General features: G+C 43.8%; 1 protein-coding gene across 1 annotated transcript in view; it reads left to right on the forward strand.

Annotated features, from left to right (window-relative positions):
• Positions 1 to 19,658, forward strand: part of PRDM6 (PR/SET domain 6) — a 105,027-nt gene that overhangs the window by 38,019 nt on the left and 47,350 nt on the right. The gene's annotated exons all lie outside the window — the stretch shown is intronic.

Below are 19,658 nucleotides of genomic sequence, written 5' to 3' on the forward strand. Positions count from 1 at the left end.
GTGACAGGGGAACCAGCACTCTTTGGGACAAGCATTTTTTTCTAGGCTTAGCTTATTAGTTATGGAAATGGCCTCACGTCAGCCTCCACCATTTAGCAGCAAATTTCACCAAAATGCTAGACTCCCCAAATGTCAGCTACTGCTAATGTCTCGGATTCCATCTTAACCAAGTTTTGGCTGCTTGAACAGGATGTATTCCCTGGACAACAGATGATAAATGTTCTTACATGTTGGTAAATGTAAGAAATACAATTAATGTTAAGGAGAATGTTCCTGGCCAATAACAAGGATTTCCAAAGGTTTTACACCTGTCTATACCTTAGTTTCCAAAGAAGAAATGTTCCTCCCACTCCCCTGATTCTAGCCACCAGAGACTCATCCAATCATAATCGCTAATAAGCCTCTTGTGTTTTATAATGTGGCACAGAGTGTCATAAGGCAAGTCGATGAATGTTTACCGTTTTTTGTTGTTTTGATGCAGATGACTTAGTGGTCACTTTAGGCGAAAAGCCAGACTTCCAAAATTTAGGACAGACCCCACCCACCCCACTCTCAATACTTTGTCTTACTCTTGTTTACTGGAATCCCTGAGGAAATCTGACAGTTGAAGTGGCAGAAAAAAAAAATCAAGAGGTTGGGAAAAAGTTCCCATTTCAAAGCCTTGGAAATGTAAGTTTGAGGGGAAGAGATCTGTGTCTGTCTTAGCTCATAAGAAGATGATGTGCGTGGCCTCAGAGAAGAAAATGGAGAAGTGACTTTTTGAAATTGAAAAAACTGAAAACATTGTTAGGAGACCTGACCCTTTTCAAGATGTGTTAACTTCTAAATCTTTTTTTTTCTTTTTTTTAAGATTTTATTTATTTATTCGACAGACAGCCAGCGAGAGAGGGAACACAAGCAGGGGGAGTGGGAGAGGGAGAAGCAGGCTCCCAGGACTCTGGGATTATGCCCTGAGCCGAAGACTGACGCGTAACGACTGAACCACCCAGGCGCCCCTTAACTTCTAAATCTAGGCCTGGAAAAAAATCTGTGAATGAAAATAAAGGCAAGGATTTTGATCCTAAAACAGAACTTATAGAGAAATGATTTTCTATGGGATCTCTCAGGTAGTATGTTAGGATGAAGTCATTTAGCATCACATGGGATCCAGGACTTGGTATGTGGATTAGTATTAAAACAGCGTCTTCGACCGCAGGACGAACTTCCCAGGGTATTCCGTAAACCTCCTGAATCGGGGTCTCTGGATGACATCTTGCATTGTAAACAAGCAGGACAGTGTTGGAAGACATTAAAAAAAAAAAAAAAAAGGTGGTTGCGGGTCTTCCGTGTATCTTTCTTCCTTCCCGTGCTACCCAAAGAATGAGCCTTCCTGTGAAGGGAGCTCCCTGGGATAGTACAGTGACTAAGGCCTTAGCAGTCCCACAGCTTGGCTCAGCCCCTGACTTCTTCATGTGACTTTGGACAAGTCACCTTTTTTTTTTTTTTTATGTTCAGTTAGCCAACGTACAGTACCTCATTAGTTTTTGATGTAGTGTTCAACGATCCATTAGTTGCATGTAACACCCAGTGTCGCTTTTAACTTAGTTTCATTTTTTTCATTTTAAGATGAGGAAGACCAAACTTACCTAACTCTGAGGGGGTTTAATGAAACTAAAGTGAAATGAATTTCGCAGCATGTTTTTTATCACATAATAGGTTCTCTGTGAATGTTTCCTTTTCTGTATTGCCTTAAAAAAATCTAGCGTATGGAGCTCTGTTCCACGTACGATCTAAGCCAGAGAGAATCGGAAAATCCAGTGTTTCCAACTAAGCAGTTGCTATTTATAAAAACAGCACCTGAATGAACTGCCTGCCTGCCTGTGTGTCTTCCTTTCCTCCTCCCTCCCTTCCTTCCCTCCCCCTTCCTTCCCTCCTCCCTCCCTTCCTTCCTTCCTTCCTTCCTTCCTTCCTCCCTTCCTCCCTTCCTCCCTCCCTCCCTCCCTTCCCTTCCTCCTCCTCTCATCTCTCCTTAGTTGTTTCTCAGTACCACTTAGCCCTGGCACATATTTTGAAGTATTAGGAAATCCTCAAGCCTGGGGAATAACTGATTTCCTAATACATGGCAGAAGCGGTGCTTGTATGTGTTTGGATTAGAATCAGACCCACACGATCTCTTTTAATGGCTTTATTTAAATTCTCTCATTTATTTTGGGATATTTTTTAAACGACAAAGTCCATGTGTTCCATTCATGTGTTTATAGTATTAAGAGATTAAAAATTACGTTTGCGCCAAATGACAGTCAATAACCAGTTATTAATTCTCTCAAGAAATGGTCTGAGGGGTTGCTACAGCTGCAGTCCCCTCTGTATTTATTTTTAATAGCGCATACTATTTTCTCCTACTCTGTTCATTATGGTCAAAATGACCCTTAGTGATGGTAACAGCATTCCCCGTGCGCTAGGTGTTCTGTGCGCTTTGCACACCTCGTCCGTCTTAATCCTTGACTCATCCCTTTGAGGGTGGTTTGATTAGTCCCATTTTCTACATCCAAAACTGAGGCCCCGAGAGGCGCTACCTGTCATGAGTCTGTGATGCATTTTAGTGGTACATTCTAATATGTGTCTCTCTCAGGAGACTGGATAAAAGCAACTTGAGGTCAAAGGTCATGTCCGACTCAAATGCACATCCTCACGTTGTGATAAGTATTCGTTGAATGAACCATGTTGATGAGAGTAATTTCTCGATATCCAGTGCTTGTTACGTGCCTGGGCCAATGGCAGATGCTCTGCATTCAGAAAGACGGAGGTTTGCGTCTCAGCTTTGTTCACTGGTGGGAGTGTGTCCTGGGGTGAACTGCTCCGGCTTCCTGTGTGTCAGTCCCTCAGAAGCAAAATGGGCATCGTGACAGGATCTTTCCCGTAGGGCGGTGTGGGGATTAGGCGAGTTAACACATAAGGCACTTAGAGCAGGGCCCAGCACGGAGCACACAGCCTACAGATATCACCTGTCATTGTTATTTCCATCTTGGGCATGTCTCAGTCCAAAGTATGTGCTCCTTCTAGAAGAACACCTTTCTTTTAAAAAGTGTGTGTAGGGACGCCTGGGTGGCTCAGTGATTAAGTGTCTACTAGACTTCAGCTCAGGGCGTGATCCTGGCGTTCTGGGATCAAGCCCCACATCAGGCTCCTCCGCTATGAGCCTGCTTCTTCCTCTCCCACTCCCGCTGCCTGTGTTCCCTCTCTTGCTGGCTGTGTCTCTCTCTGTCAAATAAATAAAATCTTTAAAATTATTTTTAAAAAAGTGTGTGTAATATGTAAAGTGGACAGCATGGTGGTTCCGTATGCACAGACGGAGTGAAGTGATGCCTGTAGGCCAGACAGTACCTCACCACCTCACACACTTATTGTTCGTACGTGTGATGAGCACGCTTGAAGTCTGCTCTCTTAGCGTGTTTCCTCTGTTCAGTACAGTATTGTGATTAAGTAAACTCACCCTACCTGTTCATTCCTCTTGATGTCCTGATTAAAAATGTTGACACAGAGAGACCCAAACTTCCTTTGTCTTATTCCTCAAGCTAAATTCCTACATTGTAGCCTTTTTATCACTAAGAATCCCATCCATTAACACATGGGGTGCATAAGTGTGGAGAAACACCTCAGGCCTTTCAAAATTAGAGTTCTTGCTGGCTCAGCCTTCACAGAAGCAGGATAAACACAGTCCCCTGTCCAAGTAACAACGAGTTGTGTGGCTTTTCTTGTTTGTTTCCCCCTCCTAACTTATCAAAGAGAAGTTTCCAGATCCTGGATGCTCTGTAAGTACTTTCTAATGGGTTTCCTTGTTTAGTTTTTCACAGGAGCAGGTCTACCTTCCCCGTATCTTTAGTGGAGCGCTCTCAAAGTGTGTTGACATTTCGGGAAGCTGTTTCTAAATACATCAGTGTTTGGGGCTGAGTGGTTGGCCCAGACTCTGAGAAGTGTGTCTACACACGATCTTTCCCAAGTGTGATCTCCGACACGATGCAGTTGTGGTTGTGGGCCTGTGTGTGCGTGTACGGGTCGATAGCTCTTACAGCACCCCCCCGTCCTTTTTCTTAATATCATTATTGCAGCAGTTTTAATTATTTATTGAAAATATTCTCTCCCAGATATGTTAGCTTTTTGTTAATGTTTTTTCTGTTTTCCCCAGCGTGTCCGTTAACTTCCCATTTGTTGGTGTTTGAAAGGCTCTTACGTGTTGTCTTTAACCAGTGTTATACCTAGAAGACTGTTTTCGGACAAACAGGGTATTTTGTCCACTGAATTCTCTTAGCCCCTGAAGTGTACGATAGTCCTATAATTATCTCCCCACTAAGGGGCCTTGTAAGGAGAAGGACACACTGATACCGATAACACAATTTATGTTCTGGAAAAAAGATAGAAAGTCAGCAACACTGAGTACAGGAAGGCTGTGAACGTGGAAGTAAAAAAAAATAGGACATGGTCAACAGAAATCGTGTGAATGGCCTTTGCCATAATCTCTTTTTCCATGTAAAACAAAGGAGTTACGTGTTTTTACCAAACTAAAGAGAGAGTAGTAGGAATCTCAGAAATTGTTCCTGTAGAAATGTGGGTTTTGCCTGTAAGTGAGAGAAATAACCTTTGTTGCTAACACTAGTATTCTTCTTCTTTTGAAATGGAATCAGACTGGAAACTTCCATCCTTGAAAAGGGGAGAAAAATAGTTCTGGTATCTTATTGCGCTTTCTTGGGGGAAAAAAAAAAAGGAAGGAAGAAAAAACTAAGGAACAAAACACAACCAAACTATTCTTTTTCATTAAAAGTCAGAATTAGCATTGCCAATACGATCCAGAACTTCAGAGCTGTCACTTAGGGTGAACCTTTTGATAAATTGGATCTTGATATTTACAAAATCTATTAAAATACAACCAATAGTGTGTTTGTTTATATGTTGACAAGATGATATACACCCTGAAGGTTAAGGGTGATGTGAACTGTTATGGTGTTCTTGTCAAAGTAGCTAAAAAAGGGGGGGCTATTTAAAGAGCTCTGATGGAATAATGGCTTCACCACGAGTGCGACAGCAAATGCAAGGATCCTCGTGAAAAAGTTCGATTGATTTGAAACAAAATCTGTGATGTTTATCAATCAAAAAAAAAAAAGACAGAAAGTTTCTCTTCCTTCTGTAGCATGTTGAAAAATTGGCAGCTCAAATGGAAAAACAAATAGTGAAATTAAACAGAAAAGCATTGATTTAACTTCTTGGGTGGTTTATCAAAATGCCACAACGAACTTTTCATTCTGTCTTGTCATTTATTAGTTACCGTCTTTTAATCAAACCAGTGAAGGATCACTTTACACATTTTTGGGCGACTTCTGTATAAATAGTTCCCAAACTGAAAGTCACTTTGTCTTTCTTTTTTTTTTTTTTTTTTTTTTTTTTACACGAAATATCTTGCTCTAATTGTCAGCCAAGTCGTAGTTCTTTTTCCCTTGTAAAAACTCAGAACGTATCTGAGAAATACACTCGAGGTTTACATAATATTTTTCCTAACGGGATTTTACCACTGCTTTTGGGTTCCTTGTTCTCTTTTTCTTAACAGTTGTAATGGCCTGAATTATTGGAGACCTTAATTCTAAAATGTCACAGCAGAAAGAACATAATTGCATTCAAAGTCGGTTAAGTTTTTCAGCAGAGATCTTTAGTACTTTAAGCTGTAAGAAATGGAGTAAAAATTGTTCATGTTAACTTCAAGGGAATAGATTAAGCTTTAATGAAGAGGGTTTGTTAACAGGCTGTTAACAAAATATGAACTGGTAAAAGGAGGTAGATTGAGATGTTAGAGCCCCTCCTTTCTACTTAGAAAGCATTTTAATTTTTATGTATTTTGGGTTGTGGTAGCACATACAGAAAGCTATTTAATGGGCACATTTGAATTTGTTTTTGAAAGGAGCTGAACTTCTCCATGTGTCTGCCATAAAATGGATTAATTCAATGAAATGAAGCCAGAGTTACTGTAAACACGTAAAAATTATGAACCTCATATCTCCACCATTTTCACTATAAGATTTCTGCTAAACAGTATGTGGTTCTGCCCCCAAGAATTAATTCTTTGAGTACTTTTCAATAAACCAGTCGATCTCGAGTTACTGCTCTCAGCATGCGGAGACATGTAATAGGGTGTTATATAAGGCATCAGTGTTTTAAGGAGCTAATCGTATTGCAATGCGGGGACATTTAACTTGCGATGGTTGACACATTCAACTTCTCCAGGCAATAAGGACAAACAGATCTCAGCAAAATAAATGCAAAAAAAAAAAAAAAAAAAAAAAAGAACAAAGATCGGCTTTAAGAAATACTCACTGATCTGTGTTCTCCTTCAGTTAATTAAAAACTTTTGCCGAAAACAAATCTCTCTGGTTGTCTTGATTTAAAAGATCATGGTCAACCCAGAATTAGCGATTGTTAGATGGTTTATACAGGCTGCAAGCCATAGTGAGGTCAACTCTATGCAGTTATTTTGAAAGTCACAAAGTCCTACACAAGTGTTACCATTTGAACACGAATGAATCCACCTTTGCTTGTGTGCTTTCGAAGCATACGACTCATCCTATCAGATGAAGTTGTAGAAATCTGCGACCCAGATGAAAGTGTCGTGGAGAATCTTTAAGGCAGTGTAGGATTGCTAAAAAAGCGAAGGTCGTTCCTCAGAAGAAAAACAGAACAAAACAGAAAGTCATCTCGGGCTGCATGAGTGAATGGGGGAGTCCTCCCCCTGCCCACCTCCCGCTCCACTCGTATTAAAGGCCTGTGGATTTAATACAACTTTATGGTGTGTCCGTTAATGGTTGCTAGAGATGGGATGTTGGTAATGCAGCGTTATCCCAAACTACCCTCAGTTCCCTAGCCCAGAGCCCCAGGAACTGTATCTAAGCCACTAAACTCTTACTAAAGCCGATTAATCACCCCTGACTGCTTCGAAATAAAACAAATGATTTAAGAATTAAAGTTTCTGTATCCCATTATCAAACTCATTAAGTCATCTCAAACTGCTGAATTTTGGATGAATTTCTAAATTCCTAAGAATATATTCATGCACATTCATCACCCCCTAAACACACACACACACAGTCTCTCTCTCCCTCTCTCTCTCTCTCTCTCTCTCTCTCTCTCTCTCTCACACACACACACACACACACACACATCCATGTTACACAAATACTAAAATAACCACACCAATCCATTTGGACAGCACAGTTCAACAATTATTTTAGAGTTTCATTAGTTTGTTTTGTTAACTGTCCCGTTGCGTTGGGATAGTTAAAAAAATGTTTTTAATATGTTTTCACTCTAAGTAAAGGAAATTAAAGTATTAAAGTTACATTTGCAGATGGTCTCAGATCTGACCCAAAAAAATGAAAGTTTCTGGTTAGGCCAAGCCTCGCTGTTGTGCTGGGCGTGCATGGCTTTTGCAGAGGTCTCCGTGAGTGGAAGGGGCCGGGTTTCTCGTGAGCGTTTCAAGGATGATGTACACGAAAAGGCCGTCTTTTCGAAAAGCCCCGTCCCACTCAGAAGTCAGGCCTTTATCTCCTTTTGGAAATCATTCCACTTGTCCATTTCAGGGCTGTGATCCTATGGCTCGGGCTGTGAATTTATTCCTTGGCCTGTTGCATGGTGTAACGTGAACCACACCACTCCTATTTCTGCTCTGACCATTCCACTATGTTTATGGGGTTCATGTTGGCCGAGAACAGTGGTGAGATATAGAAGGTTGTTCACCCAGCACAGTAGACTATTTTACAAAGTCCATACCCAGGAGGCCCAAGTGTTTCTCATTGTTCTTACTTGCTGTTCTTTTGTAGGAAGAATGAAAGTGTGAAAAGAAAAAAATAACCTGCTTAGAAACTACTTAAGCAGCCAGTACATGTAAAAGATTACAAATGGATTTTGGTACCTTCGACTCTATTTGGGAACATTTTGGCCACAAACTTTTTAAAATGTAATCTTCTTTTGGGGGGAAGAGGCTGGGGATGTAATGGGATTTGGGTTGTCTCGGTTTGGGTTGTTTGCAGTGCTGTCGGAAGGCTGAATGCTGCTGGTGTAACATATGCAAATTTATGCAAAGGAAGACGCCTTGTGCTGGAATTTTTCTTTCTAGTTTCCTTCTCGTTTTCCAGCTGTTGTTCACGTCCCATATTATTATTTTTTCGGTGTTCTTTTTCTGTCCTTCCCCCTGCTCTGCTCACATCCTCAGAGTTCTGCCGGCAAAGCGGGCATGGGAACCTCAGCCGCTGTGGGGCGCCCCCATTTTCGTAGTGTGGGGTGGGGACAAAAGCCCACACTCTGCGGCCAGTTCCCCGGGGCCCCGATTCCCAGCCGCATCACTGCCGAAACAACCCTGTCATCTTGTGCAAGTTACTTCTCTTAGTGCCTCAGTTTCCTGTCTGTGAAATAGGTTAAGAGATGGTTGTGAAGATCCAGTAAGGTGATAAATGATGTGTCTGTGCAAACACCCCGGGTGCAGGGCATGCACTGGGTGCCTGTTCGCTTCTCTCGCCAGTGTGCTCATTTCCAGATCACTGGCACATGTGTGCCCACAGTAGGATCAGAACAAAAGAGCACCAAATCAGGAGTCCAGAAACCCGAGGGTTGGATCTGGTTCTGCTCTGATGTACTGTGCAAGGTGACTATCCCTAGAAGTTCTGGGATCGTCACATTTTCGAATTTAGGAGAAGACTTCTAAGGTTACCCTGACATTGGACTTAACAAATGCGCCAAGCAGGAGATGAGCGGGGCTTGAAATAACTCACCCCGTGTCACACACGCTTAGGGCAAGGCCAGCCGTGGATGCGGCAGGGTGTTCTTCTTTCTCAAGCCAGCCTCTTCCACAGTGGGGCATGTTGTGGCATTCAGAATAATTTTATTTATTTATTTATTTTTAAGATTTTATTTATTTATTTGACAGAGATAGAGACAGCCAGCGAGAGAGGGAACACAAGCAGGGGGAGTGGAAGAGGAAGAAGCAGGCTCATAGCGGAGGAGCCTGATGTGGGGCTCGATCCCATAACGCCGGGATCACGCCCTGAGCCGAAGGCAGACGCTTAACCGCAGTGCCACCCAGGCGCCCCTCAGAATAATTTTAGGTCATCTGAAGAAGAGTGCTTTCCATGCATCTAGTACCTCAAGCCCACGACTTGATAAATATTCTTGCTTTTGATGATGCCAACGTGGACAGATCGAGTTAAACGCATTTAAAGAAGAATATTAAGTATGTCATGGGACAGGTGGTATAAAGATAAAGCAAACTCATGAATGCTGGTGCTGAACTATGGGAAAGCCTGCCTGTTCCCAGGGCAGCCCTGTCCCTTTCACATACTGGGAGCAGCCAGAACTCTGGGACAGAGGATTTTCTATGATTTTAGAGGTTTGGTTTTGTTGTTGTTGTTGTTTCAGTCTTGATTCTATGTCCAGAGATAAAAATCTCTTAGGCTTTGAGGAGTTTTTCCTACTCTCATAACTTTTGGTTTGGTTTTGTCTTAAGAGAAGAGCCTCGGCACACGTTGGTGAGCTGCATGACATCGTGTTCTGGAATCCGAAGTGCAGAGGGAAGCGGTAGTTTTTGGCAATTGCCCCGAGCTGAGGGAAGTGTGAAACGCACTTTAGAGGGAAAAGGCAGATATGAAAACCAAAATGTCAGGCACGGTTCTGATAGCGGGTTATCTTATCACACGCATACGAACATTTACCCGTTCACTTTCAGCAGGGATGGTTCTGCGCCTCCAGGGGCTCATCTCCTTATCTGTGGGCACACACAGGTAGACCTCGTTTCACATGGTGGCTGTATTTTTGAAATGGTATAAATACGTCGGATTGTTTTTATTCGAGTCCTCCTGAGGGCTCTTGGGAGGGTGGGTGTTCTTAGGGAAGCGTTTTGTCCGGTAGAGTCACCCCTTTGTTTCTTGTACATGTGGATTTTGATATATGGCATTTTCTGCGAGCAAAACAGGCACCATCAGAATGTTCTAAGTGTGGGGCATATTAGGGAACAAGTATCTGGTTTTGTTTCAGTGGTTTGTGCTGTTTGTTGTGGAGGCCTGGAGGGAAGGCATTGGGAGTGTCAGCCAGTCTGGGGCAGAGCAGAAGCGTGGTGGCTCTTGGGGACTTTTCTTAAGCACCATGCCCTTTCCCACCCCCACCTCCACCTTTCAGGTGCACTTCAAGGTCATTTCTTAAATGAATGAAAGTTCTAATATTAAATTGCAGTGCTTTGACAAATAAGAAAAAGGAGAAGTTTCTTACGTCTCGAGCTAGAGATCTTGCCTGGCTGAAATGAGCTTTAAAGGGTGCCATGCCGTCGCCTGTGGATGCTGAGCGCCAATCGTTTTTAAGGGGGTCTGTGAGCTGACCTCATGTGGACACCTCAGAAGGAGCAGAGCTCCTAATTACGGGGAAGGGTCGGTCTCCCCGCTGTGTCATTAAATTAGCATCCACTCTGTGTGCGTGCGGCCTGGCGCGCTGAGCTTGAAGAGAGGAGGATGTGGCCAGTGGGGGCTGTAGGATCTAGGTAGGATCTTTTGCTGTCCTTGAAAAGTTCTTTGGAGGATTTTTTCCCTCCCCGGCATATGCTGAACCCGTCCTTGGCACACAGGCTTCACTCCATGTGGGCAGGCTGTGCCGGACCCTGGTGACTTATTTCTGTAGGAATCCACCACCACATCAGGACGCCTGGGTGGCTCAGTGGGTTAAGCGGCTGCTTTCGGCTCCGGTCATGATCCTGGGGTCCTGGGATCAAGCCCCACATCGGGCTCCCTGCTCTGCGGGGAGCCTGCTTCTCCCTCTCCGCTCCCCTGCTCATGCTCTCTCTCTGTCTCTTTCTCTCTCCAATGAATGAATAAAATCTTAGGGAAAAAAAAAGAAATCCACCACTTCTAGTGTTTTGATTCCATTGACTGATCCAACCTGCTTAAAATGTGCAGATTTGGACTTTGGATACAGAGTTGAATTGAAAGAATGCAGGGATTCTGGAATCCCCATGACATGAGCTACATAGAGGAGTGTGCGGGGTGGGCTGGGTGACAGAGGAGGGGGAAGGACCCGTGGCCACACGAATGCAGCAGGAATGGCCTCCATTTGACATAAATGCTTTTATAACTTGTTTGTGAAAAGATGCTGACGTACCTGGAGCCCTTATTTCAAACTGCGGTAACCCGTGCATCTGATTTTTTTAAAGAAAAGAACTGTAGCATTGATCATCACGGTTTTTATTAAACCATTAAAAAATATTCTAAGCACTATGGCAAGCTCCTAAGACTTTCTAAGTGACATCATAATGTCAGATCATAATTACAATTATTGCGATTGATGAAAAAAAAGGGGGGGGGCTGAGTCCTAAGATACTATAACATCTTTTAATCTGAAATTATCTGTGCTGGCCAAATTGGCTTGCCTGTATTTTCTTTCCCAAAACATTTGGTCTCAATTGTAGTTTTCTTTCTTTCTTTCTTTCTTTTTTTTTTTTAAAAAAGGTCAGAAAAAGTTCAAAATGACATGATGGAATATATATTTGTTTGGAAAAATGATCTGGTATTGCCATGGCAGCTATATTAAATTTTTAGGGTTATGTGATATAGTTTTTATATTAATACCATCTTTGAAATTTATTTACATGATGTAACAGCTCTGATGGTTACATTACATCCTTGAAAGCAAAAATGTACAAACTAGCCAAGATTTATGCGGCTTCTTAGCAGGAGACGATTATTCCATTTTAAGGGGGGGGAGAAAAGGTATTCGTGGGGTTTTAATTTTACCGTTTAGAAGATGACATGTATTGAATTTATTGCAAGAGAAAGGCAAAGATGCCTTATAGGAAAAAAAATGCTTACCTAATAAAAAATGTCTTAGTAAAGCTCTATGATTTTGCTTTGTAATGAAAGCGGTGGTCTGAGAAATGGGTTTCACGAACGAGACCGTCTTTTTATTCATTCTGTGCTCTGGTGCGTGGAATTGTTCTACATGTTTACTGCTGCTGGAACCGTGTTTTGTAAAGAGTTTACTGATCAAGAGAAGCTAAATTGTTCATTCTTAGGTAGGTTCTAATTATAGGTATTATTCTTTCGAAAGTTGTTAATGAAATAATGAAAGAATGAAAGAAGAGGCTTTCAACAGACAGGTCTCCCCTTTCAAATTGAACTTCAGATTCTGAGTTTAAAACATTTAAAAAAGAATGAAGTCTTTCAGTTTTTAGGGTTAATTCTGATGGTCGTTTCAAGGGCGATTATAGAAAGCTATTACTGAAATAGAGAAAAGTATACTTTTTCTGAGGGTTCTCCTTATTCTCCTTCCTTGGTTTTATAACCCAGTTTTGAGTGATTATACCCCATGAGGAGAATTTTTCTGTGAAATAAATATATCCAATCCTGATTGTTTTGAGGATATAGAAGTAATCTTATTTCCCCCTTTTAAACTATTATTTTAACTTACAAGGAAATATGGTATGATCCACTGAGCTGAAACTGAGATGATTGGGAAATGTAGGTTCAAGTTGGACTGTGCCTCAGTTAATTTTGTAAACATTATCGAATGCCTTGGCATATATGTTTTTAATTAATAACTTTTTAAATTAAACAGTTGTATAGAGGTGTTTCAAAATTTGTTATGATCTGGCACTTTTAACATTTAAGGTAAGAGGGTCACCGAGCTACAGAAAAGAAATCATTTTTATTTTTCTAGCAAATCTCTTTGTAGCTGCCTGTGAGGCACTCTCCTAAGCCCCTTATCGCCTTATTTTCCTTCATCCTTACACACCCCATGGGGTGGTTATTCTCTTTTTACACCTGAGAAAACAGACATTAAGTAATGTGTCCAAAGTCACGCGGCTGAGGTCCCTGATGTCTGCTCTGCCCAGTTCAACTCAACACACAACACCTGAGGGTGGAAAATTCTGTCCTTTCCTTCAGTAGTTTTTCAGAACTCTTGAAGCGGGTGGACATTTGTTTTGGAAAGGAAAACCCGAACCCGCTAGTCAAAAGCAATGAAAACGGTGTGGTTTGTCGAGCATTTACTATGTTTCAGGCACTTAGATGGATTTTCTCATCTCATCCTCACGGGAACTCTTGGAAGTTGCCCGAACATCTTCCCCGTCTTACAGACGAGATAAATGCTTTGCTCAGGAGGATGTAGGTCATAATTGCCGAATCCAAGATTCATACCCAGACTGGCTGATTCCACTCTTACTGTGTCTCCTTTTCCCTAAATCTAAGTGTATACGTTACACGTTTGTGTAATTGAATTCACTTTCAATTACACGGAACTTAATAGAACTGTTTAAAAGCTTATTCTTAACTTGCTTATGTTTTACCGCTTGGAAGGTATAAATTGTAACTAAATTTGCACAGGTGTAATAAAAAAGCATGTGACTTGCGGTGATGTGATTGTGTTCCCCCCCCCCCCACATTGGGCATCAAGATATTTTTGTGTATGCTTAAAATGGTGGTGTTACAGCTTTTATCCTTCTGGATTCCAGTTGCTAAGTATTTATATTTAAGACACATTTTTGCATAGTTATCATTTCACAGGATCATAGAGGTTGGGGGGGAGCATCCCAGAAGATTATCTTATTTAACGCCCATGCCTCTCGTTGGAGAACATGGAGAGTCAGGTTAAGTGATTGACCCAGGTCACAACGTTAGTACTGCCCGGGTTAGAATGAGAGCCCAGGATTCCTAATCTGTAGCTTATCTACTGATGAATCTACTAGGAAATATAAAGGCTTAAGCCAAAGGAAGATCAATAATGATTTCATTTATAAAAATTTTACAGCTTACAAAGCAAGTGTTTCTATTGGGTGGACTGATTCAATGTGAGTAGATACTTTCTTTCTCATAGGAAAAAATGGTGGCATCCAAGGGTTTGATCCAAGCGGGAAGGGAATGCTCTGGAGTATTAATAACCATTTACTCACTAAATCCAGCAACAGGCAGTGCTTATACGCAGAAGTCTGAAACACTGAGCTGCCTGATGTAATCGGGTCCACTCACATGATCTCTATCCTAAAAATATCTGTCTTAGGAACTAAACCAACCGAAGGACTTGATGCAGTTTACTTTTCTCGTGCTGCTGAAAATGTGGTCCAAGATTTAAGCCAAACCAATACATCGAAACACATCTGCTGTCAAATATAAAATGAAAGTCCCCTGAAAGGAACTTAGGAAGCCCAGAGTCTGTAGATCTGGAAAGAAAGAAAGAAATGTGGTGCTTCGGAGACCAAGAAGTCTGTCAGACTCTGAAGAGAACCTCCTCAAAAGTACATGACACACGCTGAGAATTGGAGCTCATTTACTCAGGTGTTCTCTCTGTTTCTCCATTCAATACTGTCCTAGCTGAATGTGTGGAATTTGGCAGTAGTTTTGTGTGTGTGTGTGGGGGGGGAGTATGTGTGTGGTGTGTGTATGTAGTGTGTCTATGTTTGGTGTGTGTGTGGTTGTATAGTGTGTGTGTGGTGTGTGGTTATATAGTGTGTGACTGTGTGTGTGTATGGTTGTGTGGTGTGTGGCTATATAGTGTGTGACGTGTGTGTGGTGTGTTTGTGTGTATGGTTGTTAGTGTGGTGTGTGGCTTTATAGTGTGTGTTGTGTGTGTATGTGTGGTGTATGTGATGTGTGTGTATGGTTGTATGGTGTGTGGTTATATAGTGTGTGACGTGTGTGTGTGTGTATGGTTGTGTGGTGTGTGGCTATATAGTGTGTGGTGTGTGTGTGGGGTGTGTGGCTATATAGTGTGTGACGTGTGTGTGGTGTGTGTATGGTTATTAGTGTGGTGTGTGGCTATATAGTGTGTGGTGTGTGTGACGTGTGTATGGTGTGTGTGTGTATGGTTGTTAGTGTGGTGTGTGGCTATATAGTGTGTGGTGTGTGTATGTGTGGTGTGTGTGTGTGTGTGGTTGTATGTATGGTGTGTGGTTATGTAGTGTGTGACGTGTGTGTGGTGTGTGGCTATATAGTGTGTGGTGTGTGTGTATGTGTGGTGTGTATGCGTGGTGTGTGTGTCAGCACACCCCTCTGAGAATCCCCAGAAAGCTCTGCGCCTTCTTGCCAGAGCTGCTCCGTAGACACGCAGCCGTCCTCCTGAGACCCGAGGGCGCTCACAGCCTCGCCCGAAGCGCCTGCCCAGATCCCGCTGTGCGAGATCTCTCAACATTCTCTGCTCTGGGCCTGCCGATGCTTCCTGTGGGAAGAAGGGAATCCTGAGTCTTGTCTAAAAATGAGGAAGCATACGGGTCATCACAAGGTGGTAATTAGGCGGCTGCTTTCTTTGGGTGTTGACGTTAGTCATACCTCTGCTCACCAGAGGATTTGCAGCCGTCGTGGCCCAGGCACTGAGGTTTACTGGCTCTCTGGGTTGGATTTCCGGGGAACCGGGCCGCGCGGCCTTGGCTGGCTCTCCGGGAGCGCAGGGCCGCCTGTCTGTGAGAGAGCCCCGCGTCCCCGCTGCGCGCTGGCCGGCCCTCGGGGCAACGGTGTGAAAGGGCCTTTATGAACAAGGCACGCCGGGGCCCTCTCGGAGGCCCTTGATAGATCACAAGATGAGAAAATGCCAAAACGGGGTTACAAAAACAGTGGTACACTTTACATGTTTACCTTTAACGGCTTAATGCTTTTAATACCAGAAACACAGAATTGCGCCATTCAGAAGTTAATTACAGGATTTATAAAAATGGTAATTTATGGCTGAGTGCAGGCCGTGTGGTCCTGTCAGAGGACCTGGTTTAGAGTGTGCAGGGAAGGTCTCTCAATCCGTCGCTCTGTCTCTGCCATTGTGTGCATAACCTCGTTCGGCAATGACTTCAGAGGGCTAACCGGGAGGTTCTTGGTGCACGTGAGGCCCAGTGGCCCTGCCGGCACCCCCCGGAGAGAATCCACAGCCGCCTGGTGTGCAGGAGGCCCTGGGTTGCCCCTGTCACCAGAGTCCCTTACTGTCACCTCTGAGCCGCTCAAGGCGCCTGCGCTCCCGTCCTGGAACTGCGGCCTCCCCCTGCATCCTGACGAGGACCCACGATGGACCCTCGGTGCAGTAGGAAGGGCGGTGGGAATGGTCATCTGTCCTCCCCAGGGTGACTTCAGCCTGCGCTATGGTATTTGAAATTCCTTTAAAAGGGCGCACCCACTGTCAAGGCTCGCTTGGAGATAAAGCCCAGAGTGCAACTCTTCTTCCTGGAATGACACCTCGCCCTAGGTTCACAGCTCCCAGGATCCTGATGAGGACAGCACTGGGCCTGGAAGAGAGGGATGGAACCTGATGCGGAGAGAACAAGAGTTACCTAAAGGGAAGACTGGGGAGACTGACAGCCGCCAGTAGGGGGCAGGTTTCAGGGTTGGCGTGGCGGGGGGGACCAACATTTGCGGAGACCATGGTGTTCCAGGCTCGGGGAGCCTCCCGCCTTGCCATTGGCTGAAGTCTCCCTCCCGCTGCTCTGCAACTGGCTCCTCTCGCAGAGACTCTGGGGCATTTTTGAAGCAATTGGTACTTTTAGCTGGTGAGGCAAAGCATGCTTTTTCAGGCAACATTGCATCTCTTAAAAAACTCGCAGTTGGGCTCCGCTCTGCTTTTGCTGGTGGATCTTCCCAGAGACCAGATGGACGTGGTGCAGCCCTGATGCTTAGCTACCTAGAGGGCATCTTGTCCTTTCAGCTGTATCCTTCTGTCTACGCATTCATCCTACCTGCCATCCACGCCTCCAGCCATGCCTCCAGCCACACCTCCAGCCACGCTTCCATCCACACCTCCATCCATGCCTGCATCCACGCCTCCATCCACACATACATCCACACCTGCATCCACACCTGCATCCACACCTCTATCCACACCTCTATCCACACATGCATCCACACCTCCATCCACACCTCCATCCATGCCTGCATCCACGCCTCCATCCACACATGCATCCACACCTCCACCCACACCTGCATCCACACCTGCGTCCATACCTCATCCACACCTGCATCCACACCTCTATCCACACCTCTATCCACACATGCATCCACACCTCCATCCACACCTCCATCCATGCATACATCACACGTCCATCCACACCTCCGATCACACCTCCATCCACACGTCCATCCACACGTCCATCCACACCTCCAATCACATGTCCATCCGCACCTCCATCCACACCTCCATGCACATCTCCATCCATCCAACTAACCAACTAGCCACACAACCAACTAACAGACATTTCTCGAACACCAGGCACCACAGTATGCTAAGCTCTGTGCTGATCACTAGGAATAGTGTGGCAACTATGACAGACTTCATCTTTGTCTTCCTTGAGGTTGCAGTCTGGCAGATTTCAATCCAGTGTTTGTTTAATGCTGCCTTCGCCGTCCAGAATTTCGTTAAATAATTCGTTTAAATTCTCTCAGTCCTGATGTCCTTTTTTACAAAATAGTAATGGATTACCCTTCCTATACCTAGGAACACCATTATGGACATAAAATGTCCCCTGATCGTGTGGGAAAATCTACAGATCGTGTGCTAGGATGAATGTCTTCCGATTTGCTTCTGTGTGTACGTCTCCTGTTGAACTGTAAAGTCTTTGAGGGTGGGGACTGGGTCTTCAGTTTTTAATGCCCTGCACCACGCACAGTGGCTGGCACTTAGTAGCTGCTTACTAAATGTTGAGATGGTGCTCCCTGACATGTCGGACGGCCTCATTTGCGTATCACCGTTACTGACATCACCTTCTGTCCTGGGCTTCTCGTTTCCTGGGTACTGATGGGGAGGAGACCTGTGGCAAACTGCTGAGTTCATCCAGTCCTCTGTGAACTGTGGAGCCCTTCCTTCAAGAAAAATGGTCTGGGGCACCTGGGTGCCTCAGTCAGTTAAGCGTCTGCCTTCGGCTCAGGTCATGATCTCAGGGTCCTGGGATAGAACCTCGCATTGGGCTCCCTGCTCAGCGGGGAGTCTGCTTCTCCTTCTCCCTCTGCCCCTCCATCTCGTTCTCCAAGTTAATAAATAAAATCTTAAAAAAAAAGAAAAGAAAAGAAAGAAAGATAAATGATTCTAAGAAGCCCAAATCCATCCCTTTCCCATGTCTATCGCTCCAGGACAGACTTAGATTTCATGAGATTTTTCTCCCTGTGAGCAGTTATCTTTGGAAGATAGCTGTCTAAGCAACCCAACCTGGGGCCTTGCTTGGTGTAGGCCAATTGTGGTCTTTCCACTCCCACACTTTACACTCTCGAGTGGCCTGAATCAGAGGGTTCACTTCGTCTCTGCCATTGTCCCGTAATCCAGGGCAAGATGGTACAAATTGAGTGCTTGCTCAGGACTGTCTTGACATGACGTGAGGAATGTCTCCTAGACTATCTAAGATCTGAAAATATGTGTGTTTTTTTTTTTTTTTTTTACTCTAGACAGATGGTCATTTCCCCCTTAATAAAGTGTGTCTGACAATCACACTTTATTGGTGTGGTTAGGAAAAGAATGTCATAGACTTGGGAAAACATAATAATTTAAGGAGTGACACATTTCAGCGAAGAAATAAAGCTGCAGACCATAGGAAACCCATTACTTCACTGGGACAAACGTTCAGTGTCTTCAGAAAGTTCTTAAAAAAGCAGGTGAGCTCTAGGGCATGGTGTGTATTTGACTACACATTCGTGGAAGTAGGCTCTCTCTCAGGGACATTCCCTTTACAAACATTCCCTACTTAGTACCTTGTAAGTATTTAATATGATTGCTAACATCGCTGTTTGCTCCCAGGCTCGGGTCCAAGCTGCTTCTTGGAAATCATTCTTCAGTAGCTATCCTGCTGAGCTGTAAAATTAGTAATAGTTTTCAGCAAGGCCTATATGGTGTCAGACCCACTAGAATTTATAAACCAGAAATTTCTACCACAGTAAGGGTTAAGTAGTACTCCGTAAGATATATTGCATGAACCATATGGTGAATTCACATGTATACCACAGTGTAATAACTTGAATGTGTTATTTTATGGTTCTCAAGTGTCGCAACTATTCGGTATACTGTTATAGGTCGTGTGCAAATCCTTCAGTTCACCCTGGTCTTGTTTCTGGGATTATTTTAACAGTATAATGGTCCTCTTTCCTGTTTGGTGGAACACGAAGGCTTTGTTTTTCCAAGTGGAGGAACATGTTAATGCCTCTTTCCCTGTAATTTATTTTTTGTAAAAAAAACAGACTTTCTCGCATAAAGCACATCGTTGTTGTTGTTTATGTTTTTTTCGAAATCCCCCTTTCCGTGATGTGAGACAGGATGGTGTGCAGCTGGGTCTGTTTGCCAGCCAGCGTCTGAGATCAGTCCCACGGCGGCGGGACGCTCTGGTACTGGGCAGAATGGGATCGAGTTCCGCTGGTCCCTTTCCATGTCCCCACAAGTGCAAATGAGAGAGAAGGGCAGGAAAGGGGGGGAGCTGGAAAGTGTGGCGTTTGACTCATTCATTTCAGTATACGGAGGAAAACGTGGTAATAATGTGTGTAGCCCTTTGTTTATAGTACACACAGTTCATAGCGGCAGCCTTTATAAACCCCCACTGGCACTTAATAACTCTGAGAAGATACAGGTTTTCTTGATGACTTAGATCTAAATGTTTATCCAAGCTTTCATGAGAGTTTTTCTTCATTTACACAAGAGCTCGCTCCGCTGAGCAAATATCCATT

The sequence above is a fragment of the Ursus arctos genome, unplaced genomic scaffold (genome assembly GCF_023065955.2).
Source record: "Ursus arctos isolate Adak ecotype North America unplaced genomic scaffold, UrsArc2.0 scaffold_5, whole genome shotgun sequence".
Taxonomy (NCBI): Eukaryota; Metazoa; Chordata; class Mammalia; order Carnivora; family Ursidae; genus Ursus; species Ursus arctos.